The following is a 19,236-nucleotide window of genomic DNA, read 5'->3' on the forward strand; positions in this document are numbered from 1 at the left end:
TGGCAGCCGTCTTATATTCAGATGTACGTGTACACGACAGCAATAGTGTAGGTCATAGTAAATGGGCACTATTACGAAAAAAAAAAATCTAAATTAACATGTCGATCCCCACCGATCCCTAGGACAAGGTGCTAAGTGCGTTCTCTCCCTGCTCTCTTTGCCACATTACAAGACAGACTTCCAATGTAAGTCAATGGAATCATCTTAGTCATAAGCACAGATAGCAGTGAGAGAAGTGCTCAGCCTCAAGCTTCTCTCCCCACATGTCCTAGCAGTCAGTCGGGGTCTGAACACTATGACTAGTAAGAATTTTTTTTTTTTTTTTTTTTAAGTGACATGTCCACTTTAACCACAATAGAACACATACTTGATAAACAGCAAAAAACAGGCACAAACGTCGTATCCACATATGTATAACAACCAGTGTCCCCGAGCTCACTCTACACTGACATTAGGCATAGCGGGTTATAGATAAGATGTTCCATTATGTATTTCCGCTGAAAATGTTTAATATTACATATAAAAGACACACAAACTCCAATGACCAACAAAACCCATTAGGTGCGGTCGCCCGTCCATAGTGTACGCCTAGTTCATGAGAAAATGTTATAGAATTTATAGGGAGTAATGCAGACATGGACAGCTTGTAGTCCATTCCGCTAGACTCCTGTCCATATTATTCTGTGACTCATTGCCTCATTATTTATTTCATCCACGGAGCGATCGGCCTGTTTTGTGGAGGAGAAGGTGCCTCGCCCAGACCTACTCCCACTTCTCGCTGCCATGACACAAGATTTCCCAGACAGTGTTTGCCAAAATACTTTAAAGATTTTGAACTTTCCTTTATATTCCCTACTATGGCCAGGTTCACACAAGGGCGCAATACTACACCCAGTTTAGAGCTGTAAATCCGAGCCAAACTGCAGAGGAAAAACTGCTTCAGGCTATAGAGAGGAGCAGGGAGTGGGTGAGTATTTTCCAATGTCCTGCAAGAAATATAGCAGGGACACCTGTTATTCTGACAGACGTCCCTATTTCTCTAGAGTAAGTAGCATTACATTTTTCATTGCTGCATAATGTATTTTTGCACTATCCTGCAGGTAGAGGAGCAGGGACTAGTTTTGCAGGAATTGTCACTTTGAGTCATTTTGAGATGTGCTATATGCATTGCTGCTTACTGTTCGTACAAAGTAGTAACGTATTGCATCACTCCCCAGTTGTGTTGTGCACTCTGCGTCTGGGTATTTACCATTTACAGTGTATGCCTCTTGCTTAGTACAAAGTGTCTATGGTACCATGACTACATGGAGACAGGGACTCCTGTCACTTTGATAAGAGTCCCTGCTATATTACCCTAAGCACTGATGCACTATACATCTCTGTTTATTGTGTAGTCCATGGACGTGAGTGATGATGCTATTTAGGAATAGGGACAGATTTGTGAGTTAAGGTTGTCAGGGCTGGTAAAATGAAACAGGGACTGCTCAATTATATGTAGTTACATAGTCCATCAAGTTCAACCAAAGGGGGGTATGGATGAAAGGATGGGGGATGGAAGGATTGCTAAATTCTATATTCCTACATATGTGTTTGTTATTTTGTTCTAACAACTTTTCTAAGCATGAAAGTAATAATAGGTTACAATAGTAACAAAAAAAAAAAAAACTCAAGTCTTCCAGTACTTTTTAGTTGCTGTATGTCCTGCAGGAAGTGGTGTATTTTTTCCAGTGTGACTCAGTGCTCTCTGTTGCCACCTCTGTCCATGTCAGGAACTGTCCAGAGCAGTAACAATTCCCCATAGAAAACCTCTCCTGCTCTGGACAGTTCCTGACATGGACAGAGGTGGCAGTAGAGAGCTCTGTGTCAGGCAGGAAATAATACAAGAATACACCACTTCTTGTAGGACATACTGCAGCTGATAAGTACCAGAAGACTGGAGTTTTTTTTTTCAAATTGAAGTAATTGACCAATCTTCACCCGACCCAGAAAGTGTTTTACCGTGTATAAATCTGTGTCAAGTCCAGAATGTATTCAATCCGAAAATCCAAAATGTTTTTGCAGTCACTCAAGAGCTGACTGCAAAACCATGCATAGCCTACAGACAGGGGTGGCGCTGTATCTGGAAGAAGGCTGTCCTCCATTAATATTAACCCCTTTAAGCACAGATTGTGCACAGCGTCTTGCCAACAGGTGACAGTAACACCTGGCCAATCTTCTTTTTCTTCTTTTTAAGATTCTCCTGGAAATGAGCCGGTGATTACCGTGACTGGCGTCATGCTGGCGGTTACAGTGAATCAGGAGTTCTTGCACTTGGGCGCAGTAGGCTGAGTGGCTTTAGTCCCTACGTGTCAGTCTTATATATACGATGAGAGAATAATTAACCCTTCACAATCAAGGCAGTGATTACACTGGATACCTGCCCTGTTAAAGCTGCAGACAGCCCAGAAGCTTATGGATGAGGAGGGAAACAGGACCCAGTGACCTAAAGATGTTCTATTGCGGCGTGCGAGCACCGAGTTGGTTGGAAAGGTAAGTGAGGGTCACTTGGGCACTTGTCACAGTAGCCTGGAGTGGTGATGTTACCTCTGGTCAGATGGGCTCCGTTTCTGAAGGTTAGATAACCCAAGTATTCGCTGGTGTGTTTTTGCAAATTAATAGACAGATTCTAATGACTTAAACAGAATATCGTCCCTTTACTTGATACTTCAGTGCAAAACACGAAAATAAGTTTACGCTTCAACAACAATAACAGATACAGAAGACAGGAGAGCGAAGAAGTGTTGTAAAGAAGATCCTCGTACTCACGTTTACTGAACTGTCTAATGCCCTACAGTGTCGAGGTACCCGTCCTGTGAGGGTAGTCCGAGGCCACAGGTCCCTGCGCTGGAATCATCAGACTTCACAAAACTTTCCAGGATAGCTGTGCATTGTTCCACTGGGGTCAGTGCCTAACTGGATCCAGGTCACTGCCCTGTACTGTGTGACTAGTATCCCTGGTGTGGGCACAGTGTTCCTCAGAGGACGTCCATTTCCTCCTGAGGGGGTCTAGCACTCCAAGCTAGTGGTTGCTTGCTTAGAAAAAGAAATAAGTAAGTATCTGGGTCCCCAACAAAGGGTCCTGGTCAGAGCCAGGCCCTGGCTTGACTGCAGCAGGAACTGTGTATTTTTTGGTTGCTCTTTCTCCACTTTCTGAGACTAGACTAGACTGAACTGAACTCCTTCCACCAGGACCTAGACTCCTTTCCTAGGGGCTTACTAAGCTTCCCTGTGATTAGTGGGGGTTTGTGTGTGTGAGAGAAGGGAGAGGACAGAAAAAGGAAGGAAAACTGAACCTACAACTGGACAGGAGAACAACATGTGACATAATACTGTTAACCCAATACTTTCCTCAGCTGTGCACAAAATAAGTTACAGAGAAACACAGTAGTGACACCTAGTGGGGAAAACATAGAATACACTTAGACCATCTCCCACCTTGAACCCCCACCGTATGGGGTGACCATACCTGGCGTATAAGAAAACAAGATTTTTGGGGGTTAAAAAGTCGTCTTATGCGCTGGAAAATACGGTAGTATTTCCGTCAGTCTGTTTTTTCAACCGAAACCAGGAGTGGGTTGAAAACAGATACTGATAGATCTTTCCATTATAATTTTGCCCTGTCAGTTCCACTCCTGATTTTGGTTGAAAAACCGACGGAAATACTATGTGTAACCATAGCCCATGACTGACTATTTGGCCAGTCTTTCCATACAGTGGCTGCGGCCTTACTCCGTGTACACTAGATTGGCCTTATGTATCTGTGACTGCATCCAGCTCGCTCCGCATCCTCTCTCCAGCCTGGAATAACATCTGCATATTGACTATTTTTTTTTCTCCTATATAAATTCCAGTTGATTTGGAATCTGTACCAGAGGTCGGTGGAGGCGCATGGCTGCGATCCCCCGCCGCTGATTGTGAGCTCGCTGCATAATTGTATTGATTTGCTGAACAGCATCTTGAATTTCAATGGACTAAATTCAAACCCAAGATCCGAGTTCACGGCCTAGTAAGTGAGTGAATGATATCTCTATGGCTGGAGGGAGTTTGCTCTGTAATATTGTGAAAGGGTTGAGTTATCTGAAGCCATTTACATTGTACATATTATGTATGTACCATTCACATACATTATATAGTCTGCTGATGATATGGATTATTACTAGCTGGCCTTGACAAATGTGACATTCAGAATCTTTCTTGTATTAGATGTAGCCAGCAATGCTCTGTGTGTACTTACACTGATTCATGACCCTTAAAGGGGTATCCCACTCAAACATAACTTTTGATATGTTGCTGCCCATGGTGAGACTAACATATATATTGCACAATGTTGTAGGCGGTCTAAGCGAGCTCCATTCTACCAGATTGGCGCTCACTTATCCGGAATATCAGGCTGCGTAATACGGCCCTTAAAGTGCCCATACACTTTCAATAACTGCTGGCTGAACAATCCTTCAGCGTACAAGTATCCTCCTATCAGGTCCCGTCCTCCCCATACACAGAAATGTTAGGCACAACTGAGTATTCCTGCGTTCTCTATGGAAGGGGTAAGTGGTCAGACCTATGTGATGGCGGCTTATCTCTCTGAGAACAAAGAGGTTGGGCATTGATTTTCCATTACGCCCAACCCCCTATGTCCACTGACATAATTTCAGAGGACTGTCCAGAGAGCCTCATACACCTTACACTGATGGCCTAACCCACCACGAGCAGCAGGTACCACCGACAAAAGTGTAAAATGTATGGGGACCTTAAATTGTTGCTACAATATTTCAGCATTTGGGGCCCCGCCTTCAACTTTGCCCAGGGTCTAAAACTGTCCCTGTTGGGAGGGTTATAACCTCCCAGCATTACAAAGAGGCTTCAATGTTGCAGATAAAGCCAGTCAGGGACTTTTTTACATTAGCTGTCTCAGAAGGGAGGGGGGAGGAGGGGGAGACGGAGAGAAAAGCTCACACACAGATTTTTGTGTCTTCAGCAGAAAGCAGCAGCTTAGAACTTGGAGAAGGAGACTGAATAGATAATAACAAGTGTGGAAGGAATTGTTAGTCTCATCATGGGCAGCAACATATATAAAGTTATGTTTGAGTGGTATACCCCTTTAAAAACAATTTACTAATTCCAGAAAACCCCTTTAAATCATATAGAATCATGATGCTGTGAATGAATGTCACTGTCATGGTGGCAAGAAAGTGGGACAGTAGAAAAAATTTAACTATTTTTTTTTTTTGTTTTTCTTCATAAATTAGTAGAATATGTAAATTTCTGCAGTGTTCTAACCTATCTAATACCAGGAAAGTATCATTCCTCTCACCTTCAGTATCTTGAACTTTTTAGTCACTATGTTCCTCTTCTTCAGTGGCTTTATAACAGAAAAATGTGGATAGAGGAGAGGAAGGAGGGAGATGATGCTGCAGTGTATGAGCCTCATGCCGTGAGAGGGGAGGAGAAGCAACAATTAAAGACCTCTGATTGGTCAGCACAGTTCTCCATCTTCACATTAGGACCACGCCCACTCAGCACAGTTGTAGAGAGAAAATTATATATACAGAAAGGATATAGAGGGAAAGAAAATCCAGTTGACAAACAACATTTCTGATCCCTCTAAACTTCCCAGCCTCTATTCAACCCGACATTCACCTTCTCGCAGCAAAAAACAAGTACAGTGTATTTCTCTAATCTGGTAATTTGTCTGTATGAGGATCCAATCAGGTTTCTTTTGCTGCCATCAGTCCGTCTATAGAGCGGCAATCGCACATAATTGTTGGTATTTGTGGCTGCCATCAGTGTTCTTGTAGTAGAAATTCTTGTCAGGGAGGCACTGTATTGTGTAATCATCTGGCATTGTCGTAAAGCAGAGATCTGTTCCCGCATTAACATGGGTAAAAATAAAAGTTGTTTGGACCAATACTTGTCAGTGCTGTATATAAGTCGGATGAAAACCTCAGTTTAGTCCTCTATTAACCAGACATATACGCAATGTGCACAGTGCACAGATGTCTGGTTCATAAAGGACTATGGGAGTAAACATGTCAATTCCGGGGAGTGGGGGGGTTGTCACTGTCTAGTCTGGCAATGTCCATTCAGGCCTTGTTGGGAAATGCCTTATTAAGAAGGTAGTTCCCAAAAAAAAATATTCTTTCAAAAGAATTTGTAAGTTACTGGAGATTACTTATCAGCTGCTGTATGTCCTGCAGGAAGTGGTGTATTCTCTCCAGTCTGACACAGTGCTCTCTGCTGCCACCTCTGTCCGTTTCAGAAACTGTCCAGAGCAGGACAGGTTTTTTATGGGGATTTGTTACTGATCTGGACAGTTCCTGACATGGACAGAGGTGGCAGCAGAGAGCACTGTGTCAGACTGGAAAGAATACACCACTTCCTGCAGGACATACAGCAGCTGATACTGTGTTTCCCCGAAAAGAAGACATCCTCTGAAACTAAGACATATGGGAAGATTTATAAGATAACGAAAAATAAGGCATCCCCTAAAAATAAGGCATCCCCCCCAAAAATAAGGCCTCCACTAAAAATAAGGCCTCCACTACCCTCTGCCACCCTTCACCACCAGCCCCTTCGCAGGCATACTGCAGGTCTATGGCCCTCATGTCCTGCCACACGCTTGAGGTCAGGTCCCGTCGCACATCCCTCCAAGAATCACGTCACACGCCTGAGGTCGCGGTCCGCCCGGGGGTCCCACTGCAGCAAGCATCTACTGAGCACTATGGTAAGTATTCTTCTTTCTGACATCCCCTCAAAATAAGACACTGAGCATCTTTGGGAGCAAAAATTAATATAAGACGCTGTCTTATTTACAGGGAAGCACAGTAAGTACTGGAGGACTGGAGATTTTTAAATAGAAATAAATTGTAAACCTCTATAACTTTCTGACACCAGTCAATTTGAAAGGAAAAAAAAAATATTTTGCCAGAGTATCCCTTTAAATTGCTTAAATATATACATTTCCATTCTAAAGCTGAAATGGTTAATGGGCAAGTAATGAAATTGTCTGGGAGAAAAAAAAATAAAATCAGCACTGAAAGTAAACATAAGAGAGCAGTGGAAAATCCTGGTGCGGTTTCAGGTTCTCAAGATGTGGAGGTTATGTAAGTGCATTTTTAAAGTAGAATCTCCCTCCTTTTCCCATTATATCCCTGTGGTCTGGCTTTTATTCTGGCTCAGTGGGGACCAGGGAAGTAGCGCAGCTCTGGCAGGAGACCAGAAGGCCGTCCAGGATCTGATTTCTGCAATATGCCCCCAGCTGGAGGCGGCCGTCTCCCTGGGTGGCTGCTGGATGCTTGAGATTTACAGTAAGGCTCCTTGGGGGGGGGGGTACTTACTTTAGTGATCTATGTGCTTACATATAGCTGGTGATTTGCATATTTATATCATACTGTCTTTTTAGCCTTGTTATTAGGTCATTATTGGATGCAAATTGCTACCAGGTGAAAACCTCCACGGTGCGGCCGTGAATACAGAACACTATGGAAAGATTTATGGGTTGTTTTTTTTTTTAACCAGTGCGACCGGAGGAAACATTCTAGAAGTAATCCCCCAGCCATGTGCTGCGAGGGGGAGAAGACTGGAGAGGTCTGGGGTCTTCTTGACAATAGTCTTATGTGGGGTCTAGGCCTCATTCACATACATACTCGGACATTATCCTCTATATACAGGAAGGGGGTAAATTGATGATCAGTAATCAGTTCAGATCAGATAATAGGCGATCAGGGGTGTCTGACCATTTGGACCCCCACCGATCCCAAGAATGGAGGTCAATTGTCCCTTGTATGAATAGAACGGCAGCACCCATGTGTGGCTGCTGGCACCCCCACTGATCCTAGGAACAGTACTTCCATTCATTGGGAGGGGGCAGTTGACCACTGTTCATAGGATAGGTGGGCAATTGACCTCCATTCCTGGGAACAGTGGGGGTCCTAGTGGTCAGACCACTATGGCTAATGGAGCAGCGAGTACCACTCTTGTCTCCAGTTCAAGTTTGGTTTGCATTTAAAGAGGATGTACCACCTGTATGACGCGGCTTCGTTAGAACCAATGGAACTGCGTCATACAGGAGAGGGAATTCCCTCCCACTGGGGGCGGGCCGGCCCGCCTCGGGTGCTTGAGTACTGGCCCGGGACCCGTGGACAGAACAGCGCCATACACGGGAACTGGGCCGTGGATCAAAAAACGGATTGCCCGTGATGGCGCCGATCTATCCCTGTGTCAGGTTAAAGAGCATGTACCTGGTGGTACATCCTCTTTAAGCTCCATTCACTTCAATGGAACTGAGTTGCAGAACCTGCACCCAAACGGCAGACAAGTGTGGTGCTGTCTCTGGGAAAAAAAAGTAGCCATGTTTTCCAAATGCTGGATAACCGCTTTAAGTAGACCTCCCGTTCTTGATCAAACAGAACTGTCCTGGCTGGTCTGCTTCATGGCCCACTATGTCCATTTTCTGGCCTATTGTTGCCCTATTGATACAAGCCTAGTTGATAACTCTGACAGAGCAGAGAAGTCTGAGCTCCCTGCCTCATCACATCCACTTGTAGGCTATGTTCACACAACGCAGGGCCGCTTTAACCAGAGGGCACATGGTGCACGTGCACCGGGCCCACTGGTTAAAAGGGCCCCCCCGAGCAGGCCGGCCGTTGCTATGTGCGACCAATGCGGTCGCAAAGGGCTCCGGCCACCAGCCTGTCAGGGGGGAGCGCCATGGATGGGTAATCTACTTACCCCTCCATGGCGCCCCCTGCAGGGCCCCCCCCGGCGTTCGCCGCTGCCCCCGCCCGCTGCTGCTGTGGCGCTTCAGCGCTGCAGCAGCAGCGACACTAACAGAGAGAGAGCCATTGGCTCCCTCCCTGTCAGTCCCTCTTGTGGCCGCACTTCCTGTGGTCACAAGAGGCCGCACTCTCCCTCTAGCGCCCGACGTCACTGGAGCGTCGGCGCGAGGGTAAGGGGAGTGCAGCCTCTTGTGACCACAGGAAGTGCGGCCACAAGAGGGAAGAGAAGAGGAACGCGAGGACCTAGGTGAGTAACAGTGTTTGTTTTTTTCAATGTTATATGGGAGGGGGAGCTATATACTATGGGGGGGGCACAGGGGGCTATATACTATGGGGGGGGGCACAGGGGGCTATATACTATGGGGGGGGGCACAGGGGGCTATATACTATGGGGGGGCACAGGGGGCTATATACTATGGGGGAGCACAGGGGAGCTATATACTATGGGGGAGCACAGGGGGCTATATACTATGGGGGAGCACAGGGGGCTATATACTATGGGGGAGCACAGAGGAGCTATATTTTATGGGGGAGCACAGGGAGCTATATACTATGGGGGAGCACAGGGGACTATATACTACTGGGGAGCACAGGGGGCTATATACTATGGGGGAGCACAGGGGAGCTATATACTATGGGGGAGCACAGGGGACTAGATACTATGGGGGAGAGCACAGGGGAGCTATATACTATGGGGGAGCACAGGGGAGCTATATACTACTGAGGAGCACAGGGGTCTATATACTATGGGGAGCACAGGGGTCTATATACTATGGGGAGCACAGGGGAGCTATATACTATGGGGGAGCACAGGGGAGCTATATACTACTGGGGAGCACAGGGGAGCTATATACTACTGGGGAGCACAGGGGGCTATATACTATGGAGGAGCACAGGGGGCTATATACTATGGGGGAGCACTGGGGAGCTATATACTATTGGGGAGCACAGGGGGCTATATACTATTGGGGAGCACAGGGAGCTATATACTATTGAGGAGCACAGGGGTCTATATACTATGGGGGAGAGCACAGGGGGGCTATATATTATGGAGAGCACAGGGGGGCTATATACTATTGGGGAGAGCACAGGGGGCTATATACTATTGGGGGGGAGCACAGGGGGGCTATATACTATTGGGGGAGAGCACAGGGGGCTATATACTATTGTGGGAGAGCATAGGGGTCTATATACTATTGGAGAGCACAAGGGGGCTATATACTATTGGGGGAGAGCACAGGGGGGCTATATACTATTGTGGGAGAGCACAGGGGGGCTATATACTATTGTGGGAGAGCACAGGGGTCTATATACTATGGGGGAGAGCACAGGGGGGCTATATATTATGGAGAGCACAGGGGGGCTATATACTATTGGGGAGAGCACAGGGGGCTATATACTATTGGGGGGAGCACAGGGGGGCTATATACTATTGGGGGAGAGCACAGGGGGGCTATATACTGTTGTGGGAGAGCATAGGGGTCTATATACTGTTGGAGAGCACAGGGGGGCTATATACTATTGTGGGAGAGCACAGGGGGGCTATATACTATTGTGGGAGAGCACAGGGGGGCTATATACTATTGTGGGAGAGCACAGGGGGGGCTATATACTACTGGGGAGAGTGCACAGGGGGGCTATATACTAATGGGGGAGCGCACAGGAGGGCTGTATATAACTGGAGGAGCACATGAGGGTCTATATACTACAGGGACACCTTAAAACTATGGAGGCACAGAGGGGTGTAACTATGTAGGGGTACAGAGGGGTGTAACTACTGTATAGGGGTACAAGGGACCTAACTACTGTATGTGTTGGAGCCTAAAATATTTGTCTGGCAGATTCTGGAGAGAAGATTCACAGCCAGGAGAAGACTTCAAGGTGGCCCAGGCTGGATGGAGAGAAAAAGAAAAGGTGACAGACTCTGATCGGAGAAGACGCCCCCGGTGAGTCACTGGATGTAACTGCACTCTGTTATAGGGTTGTAGTGTTAGGGGTCATGATGTGGCGGCATTATGTAATGGTATAATTGGTGATATCTTTCTGTTTTGTTTAGTGCAGTTTTTATGTAATATGTAATCACTGTATGGTGGTAGGAGTGTTATAAGGTAACTACTGTATGTATTGGGGCTCTTGATACAGTGTGGGGGCAAATTCAGTACATTATACAATGTGCCGAAAGGGAAGGGGGGGGCCCACTCTTGAGGGCTGTGCACTGGGCCCACCAATGTATTAAAACGGCTCTGACACAACGTATGTTCCGTAGTAATCACAGCCATTGTTGAAAATCGGCAACAACGGCTGTGATTACTACGGAACTTGCTGCAGCTGAGGGAATCCCGGCCAGAATGTATACACATAGTATACACTCCGGCCGGGATCCCTAGCGGCGCATGTCAGTTTTCTATGGCCGCGCTCCATTGTGTGCAGCGGAGAATTTGGATGCGGGCGCACACTGATGCGCCCGCTGACTAATTCAGCGGCAGTGAAGATCATCCAGCCGGTACTGTAGTACCGGTCGGGATGATCTTCTCTGACACTAGCCGTTCAGAACGGTGTCTTACGCTGTGGGAGCATGGCCGTCAGCTGTAGGCTGGTGTAGGCTTGAGGTCTTCAAGCAGTAAGGAAGACTTCAGCATCCGTGCACATTGGACATATCATCTCATCATGTTGTCTGCACCGGGCCGCATACACCACTCCATTTTTGGTGCAAAGGGGGCATAAATAATGTGTGGGAGCATTTAAACTTTTTCCACTCCATGACCTAGAAAAGGAGCCATCCACTGAACAGTCTATACAACTCCTATTACTATATTTTTGTTAGAGGGGTAGCCTAAAGGATTTTTTTTTTAATCAAGTGGTTTCAGAACGTTTACTTTTCTTTCAAAATCTTGTCTTCCTATATTTATTAACCGCTGTAAGTCCTGCAGGAAGTGATGTATTCGTTCCAGTCTGACATAGTGCTCTCTGCTGCCACCTCTGTCCATGTCAGGAACTGTCCAGAGCAGGATAAGTTTTCTATGGGGATTTGCTGCTTCTCTGGACAGTTCCTGACATGGACAGAGGTGGCAGCAGAGAGCACTGTGTCAGACTGGAAAGAATACATCACTTCCTGCAGGACATACAGCAGCTGATAAGTACTGGAAGTCTTGAGATTTTTAAAAAGAAGTCTACGGAGAAAATATGGAAAGTACTGCAATGTCCATAATGGGAGTCATTGGGTCATAGGGGTGTTGGCAGGTTGAAGGGTTTGTTGATAATCATCCATAGAGTTGAGGCCTAAATTTTTGTAGACTCATTTACAGTTTTTGCCATGTAAAGTTTTCTCCTTATTGTTTCTGTTAGAACCTCCTCTTTTTCAGGTTGATTGCGGCTGCGTCTCCGTCTGGTAGAACAGTTCATGACTATTGTGTAAGGAAACTCGGCTCTGATCACAATGAACATTGATCCCCTTCACCCTGTAATAGGTTTCCATTATTGACTGTCTCTTACTTTCTCCTCGCACATCGTTCCCAAACATGGTGTTTATCTCTCTGTTTGTAAACTGCAGATTGGTCCCTTTTTTTTCCAGTAAAACACATAAAGTAGTGAATTACCATTAGGCATCTGGAAAATCATTCCGGGCCTGTAATGTCTTGGCTAGAAATCACCCTGGTAATGGTTTTATATATCTAAAAAAAAGTCACTTAACGGAGAAAGAGGAAGAGAGTCTGGAAAGTGGATTCACATTGAGGAGGAAATTCTAGTCACAATAAAAATGAAATAGAACCTTTGGATGAACAGATAGATATGATGTGAGATGGATAGATAGATAGATAGATATAGATAGATAGGAGATAGATAGATAGATAAGTTGCGTTTACACCTAGAGATTTATCTGACAGAGCCAGGATCAGACTATAAACAGGAAACAGATCATAAAGGAAAGACTGAGATTTCTCCTCTTTTCAAATCCATTCCTGGCTTTGGCTTTCAAAATCTGTCAGATAAATCTCTCTGTGTAAACGCACCAATAGGTAGGAGATAGACAGGAGATAGATATGAAAATGAGAGATACCTTATTTTCCGGCGTATAAGGCGACTGGGCATATAAGACGACCCCTGACTTTTAAGCAAATTGTCAGGGGTTCGCCTTATACGCCGGAAAATGTTAACCCCTGCCTGACCGCAGCTCTGCCCCTGCCTGACTGCAGCTCTGCCCCTGCCTGACTGCAGCTCTACCCCTGCCTGACTGCAGCTCTACCCCTGCCTGACTGCAGCTCTACCCCTGCCTGACTGCAGCTCTACCCCTGCCTGACTGCAGCTCTACCCCTGCCAATCAAGCATGAGTAGCTGGGAAGAGGGCGGAGGCAACGTAGCTAAATGCCGCTGTGGCTCTGCCCTTAAGCCTAGTTACCGGGAATCTGCACAGAACATTAGGGCCCTATTCCACAGTAACGATAATCGGCCGGATCGGTCCCATTTGGCCCGATTCGGCCGATTATTGTTCGGTGAAATAGAGAGAACGATTTTAGGTCTGGCCCTAAATGAACGATCAGCCGATGACACGATCATCGGCTGATCGTTCATTTAGGGCCAGACCTAAAATCATCGTTCCCCCACGCGCATTGCTACGGTTGAATAGCGGTGAACGGCGGGCGACCGACGATTTGACAAGCAGCAGCATACATTACCTGTCCAGGCTTCTTCTCCGCGCTGTCTTTATCCCCAGGTCCCGCACGCTCTATCTTCAGAATGGCCAGTCAGCTGATGGACCGCCACGGCCTGTGATTGGCTGAGTGTGGCCTGTCAGCTGACCAGCCATTCTGAAGATAGAGCGCGCGGGACCTGGGGATGAAGACAGCGCGGAGAAGAAGCCTGGACAGGTAATGTATGATGCTGCAAGGACATAGGTAACGATGTCCTTGCAGCCCTCGCTCAACGATCATCGGGCTGTGGAATAGGCCCAGTAAACGAGCTGCGATCTAGCTGATCGCCGCTCGTTTACATAGTTGATCGGGCCCTCCTCTGCCCGTGGAATAGGACCCTTAAACATGGATTTTCTAAAATTGCAGTCCTGAGCCTCAGGGAACTGATCCCGGCAGCTATAAGGTACTGGGGCCAACTCACTCTCTATCAGGGAGGTGATTGGTTCCCTTTAAGGGGTTTATTACATTGATTTTAAAGTGTTGCTGTGATTTTGGGCTGTATGTCCCTGCCGGTCAGGGAGTTGGGCGCACTTGCGCCCATCTTGGGATTACAGTGGATCTTGGGAGTGAGACCTGGTGCAATCAGTAACTTTTGGTATAATTTTCTTCACAAACAGTGACCTTGTTATCGACCTCGGATGAAATTAAGTACTTAGTATGGTAGACATTGAGTAACTTTTGGGCAATTCAAGGCTGAGATCAATCCAAAAACATAGCAAAGTCATTGTGCGGCTCCTCAATGAACACTTCATAAGTGATCCGCTGAGACTATATTAAACTCCTTGTTCCGTGTTTCGTCATTTCTGACTAATATCGTAAAGTTCAACTTTATTGGAAAATTACAAAAGACCTGTTCTGCAAACCCATGCATCTGGTAGGTGGTGAGTTATAGAGGGAGCAATAAAGTCCTGGGCAGGTCCTCACTCTCTCAGCTATTCAGTGATAGATCTTACTCCAAGGCACACAGTTCATAAGACCATCTCAAGTCCTACCAGACCTTCCGAGATGTTACGGCTCCAGTCGAATCTCCAGGAACCCTACCCTAAGTGTCTAAGCCCATGGTCCACAACTTGTGGCCCTTAAGCCGTTGCAAAGCTACGACTCCCAACCTTCAGGAGTCATAGTTTCGCAACTGCTGGAGAGCCACAGGTTGGAGACCATTCTAAGCAGTCATTAGAGCTGAGACCGAATCTGGTGCCGAAAGGGTTTTCGAGGCGTTGTGCTGCATCTTTTTCTCATTTATGTCCTCAGATTACAAAATGTACTCCAGATGCAAGGTTTTGGGAACCACTTGAGCCTGTCTTCATCGGAGCACGTGTTTTGTATTAGGTATGTAGAGTGGTGACAGGAAACGTGGTATGTATGCCCTTGGAAAAGGATAAAAGCTAATTCTATTACCACTTTCCAGGGTAGCTTGTTAGTCTCATATAGGTAAACTGGTTCTTATTATACTGCCCCAACCTGGGGTCACAAAAAGAAAAGGAGAGGGGGTAGGGCGCAATGAATTCGTAAAAAAAATGAACATTAATTCACGGATGATTTTGTGTAAAAATATAATAATAATGGGAAAAAATCATCACAACACTAGGGGGTCCATAGTTGTCGTTTTTATAATTGAATTAATAGAGGAGGTTGCTCTATTCAGGATAAGTGCTTACAAAGAGCGTCTCTCACTCTGGAGGACCTTTCCTGTCCTGAATTGCACATTCATTTGAGTGGACACTGTGTAATGCTTAATTCCTCCTGTGGTGGCGCTGCAGAGGAATGAAACACTTTCTGCCACTTTCTGCCCTGCTTAGCGGAGTGGAGGGTGCCTGGTTAATGTACTGTATTAAAAAATTTTGTTCTAATTTTTTTTATATTTCGTCCGTTTAAGGGATGTGTTAATGAAATATACAAAAATTTGACTGAAAAAAGGTAATCGGTTTCTACAAGACACATTAGAACTCCGACGGGATGCCAGTAGTTATTGAAGGTGTATGGGCACCTTTACCCGAGCAACACCAGGTGCCCTCTTGAGAATTGAGCACCCCGATGCTAAGGGGTTATGTAGCATTAGAAAAACATGACTACTTTCTTCCAGAGACGGCACCGCTCTTGTCTCCAGCCAATTAAAGCTCCAGTCACTTCAATGGAACTCAGTTGCAAAACGTGCACCCAAACTGGAGACAAGAGCGGTGCTGTCTCTGGAAGAAAGTGGCCATGTTTTTCTAATGCTGGATAACCCCTTTAACACTATAAACCATACCTCCTGGTGATGAATTATACTTCTGCCTGTTGCTGCGCCACTCTTGTCCTTGGCAGCACATGACACGGAGGAAGCCTTGTTCTTGGAGGCTAAGTGAGCATGTGCTGGCATTCGAATTGTAACTCGTTTTTTCACGGTGTGCCCAGTGGGTATATAAAATATTTCCAATTTGAGCATTTTCCATACTATACCCTTGCCATATACGAGGGGAACCTGGGAAGGAACGAGCACTATACAGTACTTACAATTCAGAAACCAAGGCATGCGCAGTTTCACTTCAAGAACCTTATGCCATGCATAAGGCTTCTTGGTTAAAAGCGGCATGGAGGCGGATAGTAAGAATACCCATCTCCGGGGATAGTAATAAGTAAGGGGCCAACACCTGTGTAGGTAGAATCCTATAAACAAGGGGTGTAAGTATGGGGGCGCACAGACCCAAGTCCTGGTGTCAGAAGGGACCTAGGAGACCACTGCTAAGATAAGTTCTATAAATGATCTGTTATGTAAAGGGGGGGGCGGGGGGAAGCTGCTACATATTTTGCACTGGGGCCCAGGAGCTTTAAGATATCTATACATAAATACTGGATATGAACCTTATGCTTAACAGATGGAGCATATCATCGATTACCATGAACCATGTTTACATGAGCACCTGGGCCACCATAGGACCCTCTAATACTCTAGTCTAACCCTGAAGAGTAAGGAAATCTTTGTAAGGTCACGGTCCCTTTAAGTGTCAGTAATTGTTTGCAGCACAGTTTCTCCCGATGCTTTTTTTTTTTTTCCAGCGTCCCGGACTGAATCTGAACATATGAAATATGTCAGTCCCAGAGCGTGACCGTCCGGCAGCTGCAGGAACCGGAGGAAAAGTGAAGGAAGAAAAATAATAATCACATTTATAGATGGTTTTCAGTGATGCCATTGTCTTTGCTGAATGCAGAGCAGTTGTTGGTCTAATCCCACAGACCGAACATAATGAAACATCAGGTCTGTTACTCAGCCCATTGAATCTATTTCCCACTGGCAGCGCTCAGGTTTCGGGAGTTCGTGGGACCCTGGTAGCGGCATAGAAAATGCATAGATAATTTTTCATGGTGTCTAACACAGTAGGATCTATGAACACATGTCTGAGACTCGGAGTCTGCAGGGCAAATGTCCTTTTAAAGGCCTCTCGGAGTAAATTACTCACTCATCAAATACTCAGCGCTGATGTTCTTGTAGCCAGTGGAGGTCCCAATGGTCGGACCCTCACCAATCACAAATCATAACCTATCCTGTGGGTAATCCACATCCAGTGTTAGAAAAACATGGCCGCTCTCCTCCAGAGACAGCACCGCTGTTATCTCCAGTTCAGGTGTGGTTTGCAATTATGCTTCATTCACTTCAAAAGAACTGAGTTGCAAAACCCGACAGCTTATTAACACACATTACAAGGTTATATAACTTTGTAATGTGTGTAAATTAAGCAAAAAAGAAAAATAACAAAATGCAGCACTATCCCTTTAATCACGGAGGCACATGGTAACTTTCATATATCTCTCTGTGCTGCCCCCAGATAGATTGACACCTGGAAGCTGAGTCCCAAGAAGGGTCAGGTATTGGAGGGGGAGCTATTACAACTTGCTGCACTTCAGGAGCTCAGGAAAGCCTCTTCGACTCTTTATACCAGGGGTGGGGAACCTCCGGCCCGCGGGCCGCATCCGGCCCCTGAGACCTCCCGATGCGGCCCGCGGCCCGCAGCTCCCCTGTGATGCGCGCCGCTCTGGAGGAGGAAGGAGCCGGCATACACAGCATCCTCTGGTGTCTGTGACAGCTGCCGGACACCGGAGGATGCTGTCTGTGCCGGCTTCTTCCCCAGCAGAGCGGCGCGTGTCTTCAGTCTCCTGCGGGCCGCGCGCGATGACGTCATTTCATCGCGCGCTGCCTGCAGGAGAAAGACCGGCACAGAGGACCCGGGACAGAAGAGGACATGGGCAGCGTGGGAACGGAGGTAAGGTGAGTGGGATGTTTATTTTTTTTATTTGGGGGTTAACTAGGCCACCAGGGACATGCCTGATGGGGGTTAACTAGGCCACCAGGGATATGCCTGATGGAGGATTAAATAAGCCACCAGGGACATGCCTGATGGGGGTTAACTAGGCCACCAGGGACATGCCTGATGGGGGTTATCTAGGCCACCAGGGACATGCCTGATGGGGGTTAACTAGGCCACCAGGGATATGCCTGATGGGGTTTACTAGGCCACCAGGGACATGCCTGATGGGGGTTAACTAGGCCACCAGGGACATGCCTGATGGGGGTTAACTAGGCCACCAGGGACATGCCTGATGGGGGTTAACTAGGCCCCCAGGGACATGCCTGATGGGGGTTAACTAGGCCACCAGGGACATGACTGATGGGGGTTAACTAGGCCACCTGGGACATGCCTGATGGGGGTTAACTAGGCCACCAGGGACATGCCTGATGGGGGTTAACTAGGCCACCAGGGACATGCCTGATGGGGGTTAACTAGGCCACCAGAGATATGCCTGATGGGGGTTAACTAGGCTACCAGAGGCATCACTGGGGGGGTTAACTAGGCTACCAGGGACATGACTTGGGGGGTTAACTAGACTACAAGGGGCATCACTGGGGGTTAACTACAATAGCAGGGCATCACTGGGGGTTAACTACAATAGCAGGGGAACTAGGGAAACAATACTTTGCCTTGCCCTGGGTGCTGCAAACCCACGCTACTAACTGCCGCACACGGTATGCGGCCCTCGAATGATTTTATTAATGCCCGACCGGCCCTCGACATGGAAAAGGTTCCCCACCCCTGCTTTATACTGTAGAATAAAAGTATTTTTCTAAGTTCTGGTCTGGCTTACACATCCTGGAGCAGGGTAAAAAGAAGGTGAAAACCTAAAGGATACTCTGTCCCCCAACTCTTGCCCAAAAGTCAGACTGTAAGGTAACACACCCTTCGGATAGTTATAATTAAATCCATCTATGCTGCTCACTGTACAGGAACTGGGAAGGGACAAATAAAAAAAAATAAAAATCAGAAAAGTTTGGATTCTAACACTCACAAGTGTAAATTATTGTGCAGGTTCCTTTGTTTCAATAACGCGTGGACATGGAAAAGGCAGACACCAGGTAGGTGCAGGTTACACGCCTGTTTCGCGCTACAGACCCTGTATTTACTATTCTTCCTTTGAGGAGGCACAGTATTTACTATTATTCCTTTGAGGAGGCACAGTATTTACTATTATTCCTTTCAGGAAGTACAGTATTTTGCATAGTTAACACGGTTGAAAAAAGACACATGTCCATCAGGTTCAACCAAGGAGGGGATGGATACAGGGAAGGGGGAGGGGTGATAGGTTCTATACATATGCATTTATATTATTTTGCTCTAAGAACTTGTCTAGGCCGGTTTTGAAGCCCTCTACTGTTTTTGCTATTATTTATTTGTTGTATTTACTATTATTCCTTTCAGGAGGTC

At 46.5% G+C, this 19,236-nt stretch overlaps 1 protein-coding gene and 1 long non-coding RNA gene across 2 annotated transcripts in view; one reads left to right on the forward strand and one right to left on the reverse strand.

The window, feature by feature from the left end:
• The window catches only part of HHAT (hedgehog acyltransferase), a 272,872-nt gene extending 267,478 nt beyond the window's left edge, over window positions 1-5,394 (reverse strand). The window contains exon 1 of the mRNA XM_069954812.1: window positions 5,351-5,394. The gene's annotated coding sequence lies outside the window, so the exon portion shown is untranslated. The remainder of the gene's footprint in view (window positions 1-5,350) is intronic.
• Window positions 2,315-19,236, forward strand: part of LOC138774175 (uncharacterized) — a 111,222-nt gene continuing 94,300 nt past the window's right edge. The window contains exon 1 of the long non-coding RNA XR_011360255.1: window positions 2,315-2,529. This is a non-coding gene — a long non-coding RNA (uncharacterized lncRNA). The remainder of the gene's footprint in view (window positions 2,530-19,236) is intronic.

The sequence above is a fragment of the Dendropsophus ebraccatus genome, chromosome 15 (assembly GCF_027789765.1).
Source record: "Dendropsophus ebraccatus isolate aDenEbr1 chromosome 15, aDenEbr1.pat, whole genome shotgun sequence".
Taxonomy (NCBI): Eukaryota; Metazoa; Chordata; class Amphibia; order Anura; family Hylidae; genus Dendropsophus; species Dendropsophus ebraccatus.